Source organism: Macrobrachium rosenbergii, chromosome 1 (genome assembly GCF_040412425.1).
Source record: "Macrobrachium rosenbergii isolate ZJJX-2024 chromosome 1, ASM4041242v1, whole genome shotgun sequence".
NCBI classification, from domain to species: domain Eukaryota; kingdom Metazoa; phylum Arthropoda; class Malacostraca; order Decapoda; family Palaemonidae; genus Macrobrachium; species Macrobrachium rosenbergii.
In genome coordinates this window covers 75,854,910-75,861,602 of record NC_089741.1, presented here as the reverse complement: position 1 = coordinate 75,861,602, position 6,693 = coordinate 75,854,910, and the positions used below count along the sequence as shown (strand labels likewise).

The 6,693-nt window shown below is 46.3% G+C and overlaps 1 pseudogene; it reads right to left on the bottom strand.

Annotated features, from left to right (window-relative positions):
• Positions 1-4,719: 4,719 nt before the first annotated feature.
• LOC136841003 (KRAB-A domain-containing protein 2-like) lies at positions 4,720-6,459 on the bottom strand (annotated as a pseudogene).
• Between the last annotated feature and the right edge of the window lie 234 nt (positions 6,460-6,693).

The following is a 6,693-nucleotide window of genomic DNA, read 5'->3' as shown; positions in this document are numbered from 1 at the left end:
CCTCTAGCCCCACTCCATCGGCCATAAATACCTCCCTGTTGACAGTCAATAACCTTGTGGGAAAATGGACTGAAGACGAGCCGGAACAATGGCTCGAAGAGATCGAATTTCTCTTCGAGACCTATGACGTTAGCCTGGCTGAGAGGGCCTTACTGCTTACCAAGCATCTAGACGGGAATGCCAAGGCTGCTCATCGAGCCCTGGAAAGAGATCAACGAGGGGACATGGCTGCCGTCCGTGAGGCCATTGCTAAGGCGTATGAAATCACCCCTGAGAGGTGGAGACAAAGATTCAGAGTTATGGCTAAGAATGTGGGCTGGTCCTGGACAGAATGGGCCTGTCACAAGACCCAAGCGGGGACCCACTGGCTAGAGTCACCTTTGAGGATTTGTTCAACCGGACCATGCTGGAGGATCTCTTCCAGTGTGCGCCCGGGCCTCTGGCTGTGTATCTTAATGATAAGCAGCCAGCCACCCTCAAGGAAGCCTGCCACTTAGCTGATGCCTGGGAAACATACAACCCTTCCCATGGCACCTTGCAGCTCAAAATAGTGCCACCTGGACACCTCTCAGCCCTCAGTCGCTCACGGAATGGCCCGCCTAACAAACCTCCGTGTCCCATCTGTAAACGGTATGGCCATGCCGAAGCAGATTGCCGCTATAAGGATAGCAATCAGCAGGGCCACAACTCTCGGCAGCCTACCAGCAACCGTCAGTCCTCCTCTCCGCCTAAACCAACACCATCTTCCCAGCACACCGTCACTGCCGGGAAATCAACATATCACCGGCGCCCCTGCCGAGACTGTGGAGCTTCAGGACACTCTTCTGCTGGGTATTCTGCATGCCCAAAACATGTGGTCACACCCAGGCACATGAACATGATTAGTGCCACCGCCTCCTTAGCTGAGCCGCTGGAGAGAACTCACCCTGAGAGGGTCTGGACACAGTCCGTCTCAGTGGCTTCTCTGGATGTTTCCAGCCCCCCAGTGCACCTGCCAACTACTGCCGACACTGGCTTAGACATTAGTCTGATCGATCGGGCCCAGGTCCCCACCAGTGCCACGGTAGAGGAGCACACCAAGTGGACCGTGACCTGGGTGGACGAACAGTCCCTGACCGTCCCCACAGTTAAGCTCAGGGTGATTACCCCTTAGAGCGATAAGGTGCATCGTCTTGTCGTTGTCAAGCGTATTAGGCATGGAGTGGAGTTCCTGCTTGGTCGAGACATCCTCTGGGGATGTTCCACCCCCACACCACTCTGTTGCCTGACTGCTTCCGCCAGCACATTCAGCGCCACGTCTTCAGACAGGGACACAGCCTTTGTGACAGCTGTGCCCCCATCAGCCAATACTAATCCATCACATTCACCTGCTAGGCCTAGTCCGCGGGTCTTGTGCCTGGACGGCCACCAAAAAATTACTCCCTCATCACAAAGGGATCGAACACATTACCGCTGCAGGACCTGCAATGTAAGGGGCCATTCTGAGAGTTGGTCGAAGTGCCCCAGTAGGCTAGCTGCAGCGGCCAACTCCACCGAACCAAGAGGCCCAATCCTCTCACTAAGACAGGAATTGCTGTCCAAAATCATGCCAGGGACTCCGAGGGGTCTCGGTCCCCCAGGTCCTCCTTCAGCTTTGTCTGACATCAATTCGCTGCCAGTGACACTTGCAAGCACTGGTCAGTGCCACGTTCCACCCATCTTGGCTGGATGCTCCCTGCGAAGCGTACTTCCCGAGCATGGGCCTGAGTTAGTGCACAGTGTGAACATCCAACCCCTGATGTTTCTTCTTCCCACACTCTTCCACCTGCTGAGGACGACCCTCTAGCAGGCCTGGACATTACCTCTTTTCTGGTCGACCAGGAGCTTTCCAGCCAGGACGCAGACACTGGTTCTCTTCCCACGACGGTTGTCGCAGCAGCCGAAGTAGGAGGCCAGCCCATAGCCCTTGAGGCTGCCCCTGATCCTGCTCCTGACGGTACTCCTGGCCGTTCTTTAGAGTCAGATCCTCATCGCCCCCTAGGAATGGCCTAGCCAGACCCTGGAGGCCCCGAAGAAGAAGAAGGAGTGGAAGAAATTTACTTAGTGAGTAAGAGCCATAAGCTCTCTTGACACTCGTGCCCGTTGGCACAGTGCCGCTCCCATCTCAGCGATCCTGGCACCTACCCAGAGAGGGTAGCCTGTGTGACCTCTGAGCCCATAGCATTAACCATTAACCACTTAGCCTTTGTACTACTAACCTTTTTCCAACTAACCTCCTTCCAACCAACTCTAGACTCAAACTGATGTATATTACTTAATCATACATTGTGAATTACCCTTCAGGTTCGTCATGTTCAATTTGTTGCGGGTTGATCGTAAAGCGTAGTGCCGATCATAACTCAGTGTGTGCCATTCGTTAGTGCAAGTTCGTGCAGTGCCAGAGTAGTGGGGACAGTAGGTTAGGTTAGGTTAAGTGTTTGCAGTGTGCATTTGTCTAGGCATAGATTTCTCCCATCATCCTAGACAGTTAGTAGCCGTATCTATTGCCTTAGGTAGGTTAGGCCTGTAAATTAGCCAATTCAGAACCCCTTTTAGCAGTTAGGTAGGTTCCTTTAGATGTGCAGAGCCACAATCCACCTTATGTAGGGTCCCGGGCCAGTCGGGAGGAATTAGCTAAGACCCTCACACCCGAAATGATGTGAAGGGCCTTTTTTAAGGGGGGACCTGTCAAGAATAAACACCCCTCCCTTCCTGTAACTTTGATTTAATTATGTAATTTTGAAATAATCTCTTCTTCCTGCCTATTGTTTCGCGGAATCTGGTGGGCATCGAGAAAAAACCGCGCTTACGTGAACCAGTCAACAGCCGTTAGCTAGGCCTCCGTGCCCCACCCCCCTAACATCGCGCGATCCAGCAAACATTACAAACCCCCTTTCCCCCCCATCACGCGATGGGGAGACATGTAGGGATAGGGGAGGCCAAAAGGGCCATTTAGCGCTAGGGAACAGGTAGCATTCTGATCTGTAGGCATATAATGATAAGTGTGTTTTTCCTATGCCCTCTTTGCTGGTCCTTTTGACATGCTTGCAGGTACGGGTTGGCCCAGCCAGACGCTCGAAGAAGCCCTGCTTTTGAAAAGCAGAGGAAAGACTGCTCCGACCTTCATCTGTAGCAGACGTGCTGCATTTTTCTCCAGATCCGCTGGTTGGACTGACTTCAATGGACACCTAGAATGGTTGTAGGCGCTAACAACAGTCATAAAAGGTTAGTACGTTTGCAAGTAGTCAAGACCAGCCCTTTCCCCTTTTACTTAAACTCTTTAAAATTCAATTTCTTTAAACTTTTAACCTCTTCCTCCACAAAGCAATCCTCCCTTGTTTGAATTCTGCCTGTATCCCATCCCTTGCCAATTACATACCTTGAATTCAAGTAAAGATCCTGTGATAACCATCAATTATCCTCCACCAGTGCAATTTAAGGGCTATTTAGGTTAAGCTATATCAGTGTTAATTTTATCTTTGTGTGAGTGCAATCATGTGTTCATTGTTAAAGCCGACGCTGCTCCGATTCTCAGATTGTATCTACGTGATTTCATTATGATCATCTTCTAGGCTACATTATGTTTTGTATTTAAGAACATGTATTGGGTGATATTTCATAGGGGAATTCCATCTCCTTCAGTGTACACCATCATTCCTAACTGAGAACGTCTCTTTCAGGGATGCCCACGTGGAATGATTGCTATCCATGCTTCAGTATCTCGTCTGCCACCAAAATCCTGGTAATTCCTGGTCGCAGTCAGTAACGAATTCCGTTGTGGCCCAAATGTTCATATGAATTATTCTCCCATCCTGGAGTTCCATCATTTGCATTACCTGAGACTATTTCATGTAATCAGGGCAAGACTGAATGTTATTATTATCATTGAACTGATTGTATTGCAGATTGGCCCCATTTTAATCCACTTGTTTGTTGCCAAATCATTGCATTATTGTTCCCTGTGTCCTATTCTAAATCTGCCCCTTAGTGATTATGTTGTGTCATGTCTCATTGTTGATTTGCTAAGTTTCTGTAAATAAATCCCTGTAAATTTGTAAAAGAATTCTAAATTCCCATACGGCGACCTTCCCCATTCAATTGTAAATCCAGGAAAATCTAAGGTAAGTTTTCAAATAACTTGTCCTTTTGCTCATAAACTGGGCTCTCATGGTTTTGTGGCAGCATCATTATAATTTTGTTGCAATTTTCTCACCAAGCCAAGGGCCAATTCATGACAATACACACACACACACACACACACACACACACACACACACACACACACACACACACACATATATATATATATATATATATATATATATATATATATATATATATATATATATATATATATATATATATATATATATATATACATATATACACACACATATACAGTGTATATATGTTACGCATAATGTGGACAATTGCCTAATGTGTACATTAAGCAAGCAGTTTGCATAAAGTTTACAATTTGTTAACATTAGGCCAAACATGCCTGTTGTTCAAATTATTCACTTTTGCCCGATGTGAATACGACTGCCTAATCTAAATATATATTATGGTTTAGTGCAGAAATGGAAATTAATCCAACAGACAACCCACAGGAGGTTACAAGAGAATGCAACATGGTTAATATAGAGACATTTTAAAGAATTCCAATTTATTTGAATAAATACAAACATAATTAATGCAATATCAGTAAAAGAGAAATAAGTCAATAGATCTCAGGGTTCGGTTGAGTCCAATCAGAAATTTTTGCATGATCTGCCCGGGTGACAGCACGAGTTGCATTTGAATTTTTTTCTTAGGCAGCTGCATCGTCCTGATGTACATTGAGTAGTACATTGACACTTTCTATATCCTTGCCCACCAGTGGCTCTTGCTGTTGCTGTTCTAATCGATAGGCATATATCAGGAACCTCTTCAGACTTTATCAGGGGCTGTTTGATTGCACTTAGATCAGCTGCTGTAAATTTTGGTCCAAGAATTCCCTCCCGACAACCTACAGTGTATAGTCCATCGTGTTCCTTGAGGACGACCACTAACAGATTTTTAGGATCTGTTGGACCACAATTGACATCCGGGACCCTCACCGTACCACACTGACCAATGGCTTAAGCAGGTGTTTGCCGCGTCTTGTCATCCGTGTTGTTGTCTTAGATTGTCCTAGATTAGCTGAAACACGGATCTTTTGGAAATTTGTAGCTACTGTTTCTGCCCCTGTCTCTGCTTCTGCCTCTGCCCCTGTCTCTGCTTCTACCTCTGCCCCTGTCTCTGTTTCTGCCTCTGCCCCTGTCTCTGCCTCTGCCTCTGCCCCTGTCTCTGCTTCTGCCCCTGTCTCTGCTTCTGCCTCTGCCCCTGTCTCTGCTTCTGCCTCTGCCTCTGCCTCTGCCCCTGTCTCTCCTTCCAGAAATGACTCGAGATCTTCCTCGGTAAATATATTACAAAGAGCTGTACTTGGCAGGATAGATGATCCTAATCCAACTTGTGGATCTTGTCCAAATGTAACTTTGAATGGGCTGTGGCCGGTTGTTTCATGATGGCTGATATTAACTTGCCACTGAACAAACTTGAGACCTACTGACCACCTTCTGCTGTTGTTTTCCCTCATCCAAATGGTCAGTTTGTCCTGGATCACTCCATTTAGATGTTCAACAGCGCCTTGGCTTTGAGGATGACGTGGACGTCCAGTCACCAGCTTCAGCTCTGGCCATAACCCTGAAAGCTTGGCGATGATGGCATTGACAAACTCCCGTCCATTGTCAGACTGTAAAATAGCAGGTGCTCCAAATGTCAGAAATATATCTAGAAGATTCGCTGCGACCTCTTCTGCTCTTTTTGATGTAAGTGGACACAACACACAAAATTTGCTGAAATGATTTACATACGAGTATGTCATGATGTACTTGAAGTCTCCATCAGGTAATGTTTGAAAATTTATAAGATCTATCTGGCATCTTGAATGGATATCATGACTGTGTACCAGTTTTACTACCAAACCCTTTGGAATTTTTCTGGCTTTCTTTTGATGGCAGTGCTCACAGAATGAAATGTAGAGGTAGCATACTTCTTGTGTGATGTTTGACCATTTCTTTTTCACTTCCGCAATTGTTTTTTTACCATTTCCATGGCCAATAGCTTCATGGGCTGTTTTAAGAATACCAAACACTTCTTCTAGAGATGCAACAAACTTGAATTCATGTTCATTTGGGTCTTTTCTCCTGCGAATTAGTCGGTCAGCATTGCCAACACGCAGGACTTCATAACGTTTCTTGAGGTTATAGTCAAATGTACTGTAGATTGGGCTCCATAAGAATTAATTCTTAACAAATCCTGTATCCGCTGATCACGCAGGATGGTGGGCTGGATGACAGCATTCTCAGCCTTGCCTTCCAGTGTTTGATGCAGCTTAAGTTCAAAGGCAGCTTGATCCATAGTTCATATACTGAAACAGAAAAGATAAGGAAATATAGAGAAAAAGTCTTTATATAATTTATACTTGGATACAGCCCAGTAATATCACCGAATGTGAAAGTCAGGCAGTAAGTTCAGTCACCACAAGTCCAGCTGTGTGCCACCACTCACTCAACGGCACAAGATCCAGGTTGGTTCTGTCTTGCTCCTCGTTTACCCTGTCCACAACAACTCAGTGACAGACCGAAAGTTTTG